The sequence below is a fragment of the Zerene cesonia genome, chromosome 14 (assembly GCF_012273895.1).
Source record: "Zerene cesonia ecotype Mississippi chromosome 14, Zerene_cesonia_1.1, whole genome shotgun sequence".
Classification (NCBI taxonomy): domain Eukaryota; kingdom Metazoa; phylum Arthropoda; class Insecta; order Lepidoptera; family Pieridae; genus Zerene; species Zerene cesonia.
The window spans coordinates 5196685-5209792 of NC_052115.1; the positions used below are offsets into that span (position 1 = coordinate 5196685).

The 13108-nt window shown below is 30.5% G+C and overlaps 1 protein-coding gene across 3 annotated transcripts in view; it reads left to right on the forward strand.

Moving 5' to 3' along the window:
* Positions 1 to 1603: 1603 nt before the first annotated feature.
* Positions 1604 to 13108, forward strand: part of LOC119831651 (dystroglycan) — a 63082-nt gene continuing 51577 nt past the window's right edge. For 2 of the 3 annotated variants that reach the window (XM_038355088.1, XM_038355089.1), the window contains exons 1-2: positions 1604 to 1749; positions 11604 to 11639. The gene's annotated coding sequence lies outside the window, so the exon portion shown is untranslated. The remainder of the gene's footprint in view (positions 1750 to 11603; positions 11640 to 13108) is intronic. The other variant, XM_038355091.1, reaches the window with a different exon arrangement.

Consider the following 13108-nt stretch of genomic DNA (forward strand, 5'->3'; position numbering starts at 1 on the left):
GCTACGGTTAGGCAAGATACGCAGGTTCGAATCCTGCCTCGTGATCAAATTTTTTCTATTCTTTCAAAATTTCTAACAGTCAGGTATTTTTAATAAAAGTCCTATATTAAAGGTAAGTAATCAATTATACGAAATTAGGATCCTACATACATACACCAATAAAAAATGAGCAATTCGTTGGTCAGGGACTATGTACCTACCGTATTTATTTACTTACATTAAAATATTATTGGTAATAAACCGTTAATGTGTAAACGGTACTACATGTGCCATCTATTATGGAGTAGTTTTAAACTTTAATAATGAAGTGAATTTCTATTATGATTTAGCTATTGCGCTATAGATGACGCCTTTATCAATAAATTAAAAATAAATATCTGCTTACTTTATAAAACCGCCATCTATATTTTTCTACATTATATTACTCATATTTTTAGTACTATCACAGATAACATAATATTATCATGTATCTTCCTCTGTGATATATACTATGGGTAAACGGAGGTGTCTGTGCCTGAAACAATGTTGCCAATATTATTGAAATCAAATGTCTGCAGGGTTGGGGAAATAAAATACCGCTGTATTGTATTAATGTGGAACACATTAAAATGAGCACAGACTAGTGTGGTATTATGTTATCTATGCAAGTAATTATAGTAAATTCTATTTAGCATGAATAAATAAATTAAGGAAAAGGCAAATTAAAAAATTACTCTTACCAATTACAGTCTTAACTATTTTATTCGTAAACACTTTATTTGTACAATAAAAACAAATAAGCAAAAAAAAAACAAATTTGAAAGTTATTGACATCTTTCCTTTTTTTTCTACTTTCAGTTAAATAGCCAAGGGAACAATTAGGCGATATTTTCAATTTTAGATGCGAAACTACCTATGTTACTCTTCTTTTCACAAGAAATCTATTTCGAAGACAGTTATAGACCTGACAACATTTATTTAGCAGTAAGCAGGTGGTGTGTCAAATATGAATAATTGTTTTTTCACATATGTTGATTTTATTCATCTTTCATAGGTTGTATTGAAATAAGGTACTTTAGTTTTATCAATGCAAATTATAGTGGTTAAGAGGTAACTCGTGACTTTTTCTACAATACAACCGTCCTTTCCTGGCGCGGACTCTAACAGATAATAATTATCACGGACGGTGCTAACAGATAATAATTATCGCTCATTGTCGCTTATCAAAGTGCTATTCGGTAACTGTCAGATTATTTACGCTTTAATGCTTAAATTATCTCGTTAGCCTTTATAGCCTTGTTTTGAAGCTTATAATCTACATCATTAAAGAGACCAATCTAAAATGTCATCACTAATCATCCCGTCATGTCATCCCGTAGTGCAATAATAAATAAAAACGGACACGGTGTAATTTTGGAAACATTCCATATTTTATTTACTATCTTTTTGTGGTGAAGTTGTATATAATTAGTCGGATTAGGTATTATTTAATTCCTTCATATTTTGGTTGTCTGGATCGGTCATTACTAAGAAAAGATTTTATAAATACAAATTATCATACCTATGTTTTTTCTGTTATCTGTACCCTGAAGTGAATCTGTAGCTAGCATGCGCCATACATAGTCTGTGGCTGGCATTATCGTTATTGTATGGGCAGCTGGGTTGGACAGTGATTGAATTTATATTTTTTAATTAGTTCTAGTGTAAGTGTTAGAACATTTGTGTTGTGTTTTGTTTTTTAGTTTCTCCTCTGCTTAAAAGAACATATTGGTAAGTAAATAAAAAAGTTCTTGCTGATTTCTTACATCAAAAAAAATAAGGCGCTCATTTTATCTCATATATCGTACGTTGTAACCGTATAAATATTCATGGTACAAGATGTATTCTTAAGTTAAATAAACTTTTAGTATGAGTTTATGTGTTAAGTATAGTAAATATACGTAACATATATAATATTTATTTTATATAAAAGTTACATAAAATATAGGTACTTAAAAAGTATTTATTCATGTTCAAATATTCCGCGTTTATTAATTTTTTTCACATATAAGGCACTTGAAAAGTAAACAAAAGTCTTAGATATATTATTTCTTTTTTTTTTAACTTTCAAAAATACTTATAGTATTTTATTAGTAACAACGCTCATCGCACATTTTTTGGGGCAATCTAAATAATATTTCTTTTCTAATTCTACTATGGTAGTGTTGTATTTAAAAAAACATGCTTCAATTGAATAGCTTTTATTCTATTTTATATCCTTTGAATATAGCGATTTGGCATTCTAAGTTGAATAAATAGTCAAGCAGAGTTTACACTTTGTTCATTCAATTTCTTAATTTTTATCACAATAAAATCATGGTTGTTTGTTCATTTATTAATGATTTATTGTTTGTATCTATGTATTACTGTCATAGTATGGCTATTCATGAATGTTCAAATATTTAGACTTCTAATTAATTAATTGAGTGTGCTTGACTTACAAATCAGAAAAAAATATATTCTTTATCCATGAATAATTCTCAAAGAGTAAATATTAATGTTTTAATATCTTTCTTGTCAACATAGAGGTAGGATTGCATTAGGAACTTTTTGTTGTTAAACTTTCATGAACACGCAACCAAAGTAATATACTGCTATACTTATACAATAGAGACCAAAAATTTACATGAAGTCTCTCAAGAGAGGATAAGGAGCATCCTTTATGACATTAACCTACCCATGCAACGGCAGCTGTTTATAACAAGCCAAGGCGAGCACAAAAAACTGATTACATTTTCTCCGCAGAGTTCTAAGTAACACTTAAGTATTTATTTAAATAAGCCATACACCTGTTAAAGGAAAAATAGAAAGAGGTTTTCCCCACATAGTTACTCATTCCTATAGGATTTTGGGTATAAAAACTAACCTATGTCCTTTCTCAGGTAAAAAAAGATCTCAGTAACAAATTCAATTTTTCATTTATTCAATTAAGTTGTTTCAATTTCAATTAGAGAGTGAAACATCCGATTAGAGAAACTGAAGAGGAGTCAGACAGACGGAGTTGCATTCACTTTTAAATATTATTTGTAAGGATTTTTAACAATAAAAATGGAAACACGAGAGGTTTTAGGGTTAGTACAAAAAAAAGTAAAGATATATAAGAATATTAAAAAAATAAGGAAAGAAATAAATACAAAATCTTTTACATAGATACTACATATAATAATATATACGAAAATTACAATGGCCTATACAATATCAGTGATACTGCATAGACAAGTAATGATCTTTCAATAAAGACTTAAAAGAGCAAAGCATTTTTTAGTTCCTATTTTTAGAGAAAAAACAAAAACTTTTAATTGCTATTGTTTAGAGAAAAATATTACTTTGATACTCTGTTAAAAACTTTTTGTATCCTGTATAGTCATCTTCATTTTAGAGTCTGACTGGCTCCACAGATTTAAAAAAGTCATAAATATTCGTATTTATAACAAGTTTGTTTTGTTACATCCTAAACGAAAAACAAAGTATAAAAGCATTACATTTTTTTTTCACAATTTGTATGTAACACAGGTAACAAATATTTTGAAGATGACGATTTCCAAATTTATCGAAGTTAGGTAAAAGGTTTTCTTTTGTTACTCCACTACGTTATTTTCTCCATTTGCCACTGAATTTCTGAAAAAAAAAAATCTTGTTAACAATAAACTGAACGTCTTTTAAAGAGGATCACGCGGGAAACACCAGCTCTAAAAAAAAAAAATATCATGTAAGTCGGTTCACTCAGTCGCAAGTTCTCAGGTCACTAACGAATCAAATCGAATTGATAACCTTCTCCTTTTGATAAAGTCGCTCGACAAAAGAAAATCGATAAAACATTTGTCCCACATCAATCTACTTAAATGGTCTCAAAACTGTTTATCATATGTGACACAACCTCACCTTCAAATTCACTTACAGCCATAAAACTTATGATCCCATACATTAGCATAATAACAGTTAGACAATAAAAGGCTTAATTAAAACCATTATTGTAATGGAAACCGATCCCATCCTGATTCTCGTCTCACTTGAGAATGAATGACCTACTTTTGACTCGTTTGCGTGTTTAGAAATGAGAACTATGAATTGAAAAGTCCTTTAAACTTGTTAATTAATATCTGTTTGTTTTATATTTAGACTTATTAAAAGAGTTCGGAAATGTTCTGATTGAATATTCAATAGGTAATTAATTACAGCGCTTGAATTCTCTTGTTTTTTGTCACAATCGTTGAAAGTAGCTGTATCGATTGGAAAATATTGGAAAGAGATTAAATATAATGATAGACTAATTTATCTGTGAAAGAAATGAGACTAAATCGTGGCCGGTATTCTTTACCCAGTGATTAATTAAAGTCAAGCGGAAAATAGAACGTTAAAGAATATATTATGTCAAGTAATCATGCTATATATTTAATTTATAATCTTCGTTTGTGAAGCTATGTCAGTGAGTTAGTGTGATTACGTTTATTCTGCATATTCCTAATGTAATTGGTTACGTGAAATAGTGATAATAAACTGTGAACTTTTTACTTTGTTATAATTTTACTACAGGCACTACTACCAACACTTAAGGTCGGTTTCACCGCTTCCTAAATTATATCCTGTTTAGCTTTTCTGTTAGTTAAAATGAAATATGTTCTATTAAAATTTACGTATAGAAATGTTCAATAGACATAGAATAAGGGACATTATTAAAATCATAAAAATTTGCACTAAAAATAGTCCTTAAGCAAACTTTCTAAAAACTGTTCTTCAAATTTATTCGTAAAGGTTTTTATCTTATCTATTAAGAAATGTGCATGTTTTTACCGCCTTGCTAATAAATTGCGCGAAACAAAATACTCATTGGTAGATAGGTCATGTCTTGAATAAATATTATGAAGTCTGAGTCATACGATGACTTGAAAGCATGTTTTAGGCTTGATGGTAATTATTCATCATACAATGCAAATCACTATGCTCGTTTTGTCAGTAGGTACTACATCTGGAAGCCAATAGAAAATAACGACATTAATAAATACCTTAATAGAATAGGAATTACGCATACTGAACTTAAGGTTCTTTTAAATGCAGAAACGTGTCAGCTTATAATTTTTTTTTTGAGTATTTATTTAGTCAAGCAGTAAAGTAATGGGGGCTAAGTATCATTATTTGATTTGATTTATAAAATCACGAAACAATCGTGTAGAAGTACTTTCGTTAGCTACTTATATTTGAATCCGGCGTAAGGCTCTTCTACGTTCCTATAAAACTATACAGGAGCGCTATAGGATACACAAATATTCTTCATTTAAAGTCGTATTTTTAAAAGAACATTAATAGTACTAATTATTACGTGCCCGCTAACGTATCACACTAACTCATACAGTTCATGTAACGACATTTTCATTTGTATCTGTCCGCGCATGGCGCCAAAGATTAATTTATCTGGTATGTATGCAATAGTCGCATAAATTATGCGTTAACATGATCTGAATGACTAATAATAGGTACTTATAAGGGTTGGTAATGTTAGTATGCTTAGATTATGTTGTAGCTATGAGTGTGCCTATGAAGGTTCTCAATTCATAGTCTAGCTTAGGTTTTGTGATTTTTATTTATTGCATTTATGATATTATATGATAAATGTTTTTTATTAGATTTTCTCGACTAAATTTTAATCGTATTGTATGTACTATAACTATCTTATTCAAATGTGAATAGCAAAATTTACCAATTTAATTCATATATGTACTTACTAATCTTAGGTTAAATTATGTTAGCCAGTGGTAAACTATAGAGACGAAAAACATAGTACACAAAATGTTTTCCATTATACTCATTTACATTCAAATAAACGAATATTCAAAGATAGATCGCTGAAAAACATCACACAGAATTAGCGGTGGAAATTCAAAACGAGAGTCATTCCACGTCAATTATGTGCGTCCAACCTCCATCCGATGTGATGTCATCGATCAAAGGAAATAGACCGTTAACTGTAGATGGCTTTGCTTCCTAAACTTTTATAAAACTATTTGTATTTATAAACGTTTCTCACACGGAAATCCTCTTCTGTTAAATAATTGCACGCACGTTTCGTACGTGAACAAAATGTTAATTTGATAATATTTCATTAGGAGAATTGATTATCTAGAATTGTGAGATATGATTCTATAATGTTATAGTTTACTCTTATATAAACGCTTATCTGTATTAAACGTTTTATGCACTGTTTTTAGTTCTTGTTCAATATCGTTCATATTCCGAAGATTTTTAAACTTTTTGGATCACCTATAAAAAATATTTATATTTTAATAAAATATGTTTTTGACCAGTTACCTCGTTCGATCGTTTTATCTCAAAACAATAAACAATTTTAATTTCGTGTTATATAGCAAAAAACAAAAAAAAACTCAGTCCTGGTTTGTCTAACCTCGAACATAAAACTATCTGGATCTGTGGGAGATATAATAAAAAATATATAAGTTAATAATTACGAACTGAACTTTTCAGATTTGATGTATGTGGTATAAACAATATGCATTGTTAAACATTATAAAATGAATATTTTTTGTGCTCACAAATACAAAATTAAAAGCATTCTTTTAAGGCAGCCCGAAATATCCGATACACAGACCACAAAATATCTAAATTGGTGTTTGTTCTATTTTAGTAACTATTTGTGCGTGGCTAATTGCTTAAACTAAGCATTTGGCAGATTCTTGGCCATTGACACCATTGTTTATATCAAACAATACAACACTCTTTATTGGCCGTGCATCTCGAAGTGATTGTGGGTTATATAGTGATTAATTCAGCCTAGAAATGTGGCCGACGATCCATTTAGAATTAAGGTCAATACAGCCACCCGCGATTGCATCAGACATTTTACAATTGCTATCAGGACTGGATAATTTATGTTTACCAGTCGCAATGGCCAGCTGGGCTCCATGCTTGATAAAAATGACACCATCTGCCTGTGACTAATATTTTCTAATTGTACGTACAAGGTAATGCTCTAAACACATTTACGGGAGTTTTAATCGGTTCACATAATTCACAACTCCAATCTGTTTGCTTTATTGTGGAATGACTACAATATATTACGGAATGCTTAAAAAAAACCTTCTTCAATGACCAAAATAGAAATTAAAAAAACAACTCCAACCTCTAACTACGAATATGATGGATCTTAAATCGATAATTATTTTATGACTTGAAATAACACAGTTAAACGGCGGCTAGAATAGATTGTCTAATGTTATGGATATTAAATATATCTAATCCCGCTCGATCCGACTGCTTTTCCATAAAATATTCATTGTCGGGAATAACTGTCATAACAGTTACCGTCTAATGTTTTCTCACATTATCTTTAAGTGCATTGAACCGTAGTAGTTGACATGCATATGCGACAATCAAAGTTTGTTGGGTTATCAGTCGTCACTTCACGAGTTAAAAAATTTACCACTAAGTACGTAAATCGGTGACTTGTAAGGCATTTTTTAATATTTCATAGGTCTCACGGTATTAGAAAATGTTTTAATTTTGTTACAAAGTCGTTTCAATAAATCGTTTTTATCTATATAGATATGATAAGTGTAAAATCGGCAGTGAATTAGACGTTTTCGACGCCAAGATTTCTCATTCCAGATGCGGTTAAGAAGCCGAACTGCTTTTTGTATAATTACTCTTCATCATACTGTGTAACATTGTCGTGTGCTTTTGAACAAATCAAGCCTGATTGCATGTCAGTAAACCCTTAGGTGTAGTTACTCTCCTACGCGCCTCCCACTCGAACCAGATTTCCGCAGATTAAAACCGTTCTGTTTTAACTGGATACTTTGTTGATCTTGTAATACGACTTTCCGGTGAGACAATTTGCTTCATTGGTTATAGGAAACTAATCCAGCCGAGTTCTGTTTATTTTGAATTATAGTAGTGAAAATAGATGTTTTCGACCTTAATCACTTTCTGTCAATTACTTTCTAACGTAAAAAGACGTTTTGATACTGATATCGATTTTAAAATTTTATTCTAAATCTAATTCTTCGAGTGATTTTATCGCGTTAAAACAAAAATAATTATTAACTATGTGAAATGTTTCGTATATTAACAAAATATTGTCCTCCTTTAGTTTATTTTAGGCCATGCTTCTCAACGTCTGGCATTTTAATCACCGTCACTAATTAATAAGATTCAAAAAACTTGACAACATAAACCATTACCACCCTCTATCGTGACATATAAATGAATTAGTTATTTAAGCTCCTGCATGTTTAAGAGGCGGTCATAAATTTGTCATCAGAAGTAATGTTACACTTAAAACTTACAGTAATTTGTCAAAAGACATTGTAGACGTCTTGAATTCCAAACCCATTATTCATTTCAGAGTGGGAACTTTTTAACTTTTAAACATTTCCTTACATTGTATATGTATTTTATTAGCTCCAAAAATATCTAAAGAAGTAAAGAATAGTTTAGTTTTGTATTACTACAAATATAGATTTTGTCATTTCCAATCTTATATTTTTTTTTAACAGAAATTGTATGAAATATTTTCGGATAGCACCTTTCAATTATTTTAAGCTAAGAGATAAGTATATATAGTATTACTAAAGTAGATAAGTATATATAAGTCGTGGAATATCTTACAAATCTTTATCAAATAACGCGTAACATGAGTTTTAAGGTTTCACCTAGACAATTGTACCCTTTTATCCTTTAAAGAATTGTGTTTCAAACCCCTTCCTAAGCTGCTTAGAAAGTCAAGCTGGTCTGTTATTTTAACGCCTTGTAGGTATAAAAAGACGTTAATATAAATTACGCTGAACATATGCTACACATATTTATAACAAGATGGATTTTTTTCTTTAAGAAAATTATATATTTTACTCATTTATACAGTAAGTTAAAACCGAGATCACCGATATTGAAAACATTGTTCCATTGATATTCATAATATTAAAGATTGAGAGCATCGGAAACGGAAAAGAGTTATTGGTGCATGTTAACGTAAACCGGATCGTAATTATGAATCATATTTATAGGTACTGTTTTTCCAATATTTCAGAAAGATCCCTGGACACCCAAAGAAATGGCTTAATCAGGTCAAATTCTCTTGACCTGTTTAACAGTACCAGTATAATCGTAGTTCATTGTAGCAACATTTATTACTATTGATATTTTATTTTATTTTGAAGTATTAGGAAACAAACAAGTATCATAATAATCTCTTTTAAAATATTTAAATGAAATTCCTAGATAAGTATGTAGATAGCGTTTCAATTATCTAACCTACATTAACTGTTTATTATTGATTTTTCTATTTAAAAAAATTACATATTGAAATTTTTATGAATTGATACACATGTGTCACTTTTCATAAAGAATATCAATGAACTATAATTCAAATCAAATATTATATGAAACGATAGATGCACATCAAATTAAACCATGAATTCCCACGCATAAGATATATTTTACAACATTCATCGCACTTATCTTACAACGAAATACAAACTATGTGCTTGTGTCTGAGTATTATTTGACTACGGTATCATAGAAACAGTAAGGCAGGAAGCGATTACATCACTGCACTTAGGCATCCTATACATTATAGTTTTACCTAGATACAGAGTAGAGTTGCCATATTTAGTGAGTAATAATCTTTATATGAGTATAGGACGATGCTTTGAATTTAAAAATGAAAAATTTAACGATGATTGCACATTAAAATTTTTATTAAACTTAATATTTTCATGACTAGTTCTATTGGCAATTATAACAAGAATACCTAATCTGGTTGTCCATCTGATTTTAATGATCACCACCAGAATGTTCACCACCGCCCATGTTCAATGATTTCTCAGAGGTAGTGCCTATTTCATGCCGGTTTTCTGTGGGGGGGTGTGATACTTCCCCGGTGTGAGCTGGCAAAATTCGTGACGGAGCTTGCTAGACTCCCACATAGAAAATATATACCGCCGTAAACTAGTATTTCTTTAAGTAATATGTATTAATTTTTACCGACATTAAATTTAATGAGGCAATAACCGTAAAATTTCCGTTTAAAGCTATTAGATATATAGCATGTTGTAATTTAGTTATAAAATAATAGAGACAGCGGGCTATAGACCACACAAGTAGTGTGGGTCACTGCCAAATGATAGCAAAAAGATTACGATGAACATGATAAAAAAACGTAAACAAACTAATGAATTTTGTTGCGGACGCCATTTTAACATTGATGGCGAACATTTGATAACACACATTGGCTCAAACTTTTATAACTCCAAAATAAATACATAAAGTGTTTAATTATGTGAAACTTGTTTTAAGGTAATATAGTTTTTTAGTTTCTTTGATTTAATATATTTGTCTGTTTCATGCAGATAAATATAAATAAACTAGAATACGTATAAAATTTAAATGACAATAATTTTCCTGGAACTTGAAACTGACATTTCATATACAAAGTTAATAATTTAACTCTTGCAAACTTAATGCTCCTTTTACATCAAATAGTAGCATATTAAAATGAAGTAAATAGTTAACTGATAAAAGTAATTTTCGTTATCGGCCAAAGTGTATGGATTGTGGGTTTGCGTGTTGAACAAGATCGGTGCGAACGTAGCCTTAATTACTAGTTTACCTTTAGCGATAAGCTAACCTAAAGACTACATTAATCCTTCTAACATTTAGTATGGCAACGTATATTTAAGGATGCAACCAATATTATCATTAATTTTGATTGTGGCATATCATACGTTTTCTACGTTAAATTAGTTCAAATGTGTTGAAAGATTTTCTGTTGATCTACTACATCTTTTGCATTTTATACGGAGTGTTTTAAAATATGTACACATCATATACCAAATCATTTATTTATTACGTATAAAGTTAAGTTAAAGGTTAGCCAGAAATAGGATAACTTTTTTGTTATTCTTAGATTGGACCTTAACGCAAATTATTAGTTAGCCAGGGTATAGGTATACACATTTAATTAAAAAATATATATGTATAAATAAAACGTATGTAGCGTTTATGATGGAAGAAATGAGACACATAAACGCCAAGAGCATTCGCGATGGCTTCAACTCGCTGAATCTTTTATAATGATAAGTCCAATGAACACTGGGTTTGCACCTCTCATTTGATGCAAAAATGCTGAGGAAATATTCATCTAAAAAGCTTTTGTGCGTAGTTTCTTTGAATTCCAACTTCATGTCACCTCCGGGGGATGGGTGACCTTTTTCACAATGGCCAATTTCGTTTCAACACATGTGCTTTGAAATCCCAACGTGTGTGGGGTCTTTAGAGAATTTAATAAGATTTGAATATGGTGCCTAAAGAAGTCCTCTGTAAAACCCTTTCGTACATAAGGATAAAAATAACATTGTGTATTCTTATATTAAGCCAAATGTTTGCACCGACATTTTATGACCTTGATAACCTCGTTTGGAAATCGTAAGGCACCGAGTTCACCCCTATACAAATTCATATTGTTCATTGCTTCAAAATTATATAATTTTATACGAACCAGGCAGTACTAATGTATTTATAAATTTTTTTAAAGAAATTATGTGTAATAAAAATTAATACCACGTTTATTGTTTCAGGTCAATTATAATAAGTAGAGAAACCATTTTTACACGGTAAGTAATTAAGTTACTTAAGTACTAGCATATAATTTATACTGCAATCGTCGTTAATGTGTCCCTTAAGTGTACTTTCAATTCAATTCACTTTTTACGTTTTCATTTAGTGGTCTGTAAAGTTCTAGAGATAATACTGTTGCAAAAATTAATGTATTTGTAATTGTATGGAAAGATATGTATTGTTGGGTATATAAAATTTAATTCAGTCGAACAAACAAAATAATGAATTATTTAAGACAACAGTGTAAAAATTTAATTTAGGGCAAAATGAGAGTGCTCAGCATCACAAACTCAGCACTGAATTCTTTAATGTTTTACGTAACTTACTAAATTACTTCCCTAGTGTTCAGTTAAATGTAGCACAGCTTTTACTCGTTTCATAAAAGATACGGCCCGGTTTCTTTACATCTGCTTTTTGCTGCACTATCTTTTATTCATCGCGTCTTCGTAATGAACTTTATATTAAGTTTTCCACTGCTTATTCTTTATGTCACTCAACTAAAATACGAATATTCGACCGCTAAAATCTGTGGAAAGTTTACAAGTTTAGGGGCTAAAGTTGTTCACTGTGAACCTTCACTTGTTCTTTATCACGGTCTAACTTCGAGATTAGCCTCGTTCGCGTGTCTAATGAACGGCGAAAAACGAGTCTGCAATGTCCCTTTTAATCAGCGGTTTAATGGAGCCAAACGCTTTTGTACTGTGAGTACAAATAAGTTGGAAAGGCAATTACATTTGACGTGATTGAAGACTTATAAATTTTTATTGCGACACGGAATGTTAGATGAAACAACTAAATCGATTAATTTATGCTGTGTTTGCGAATGATCCAATCGAATGTGTTTGTAAAACTGACTGAAGTGGATAGTGGACTACTGCACCACCGGTTCTAACATGTGATCGTGTTTTAGACATATCTAAGTATGTAGTTTGAAATGTTTCTTTTGAAATAGTTCTTCATCTATTAACCACGCAATTATATATTTAAATCAATGATTCGTGATATATTTTTATACGATGAATAAATGATAGTTGCGTTTTGCTAACAATATTTTTACAATCCTACTAATATTATAAACGTGAAAGTTTATAAGTATGGATCGATCTATGTATGTATGTTTGTTACTCTTTCACGCAAAAACTACTTAACCGATAGCAATGAAATTTGGTAGGTAGATAGCTGGACAACTCGAATAACACGTAGGCCCACTTTTTATCCCGATATTCCTACAGGATACAGACTAATGCGGGTGAAACCGCGGGGCGCAGCTAGTACTGTTATAAAAACAAATGAAATTTATTTTCGCTAAGAGTATAATTTATTTCGTAGCTAATTGTAGTTTCGTAGTGCTCAAACGTTTGCTTATCTTAAATCAGCATTCGTTGATACGATAATATACTTAGTCTGGCCATAAATACTGTTACACTTAATTATAAAAAAATATTACATTTGAATTTCGAATCTG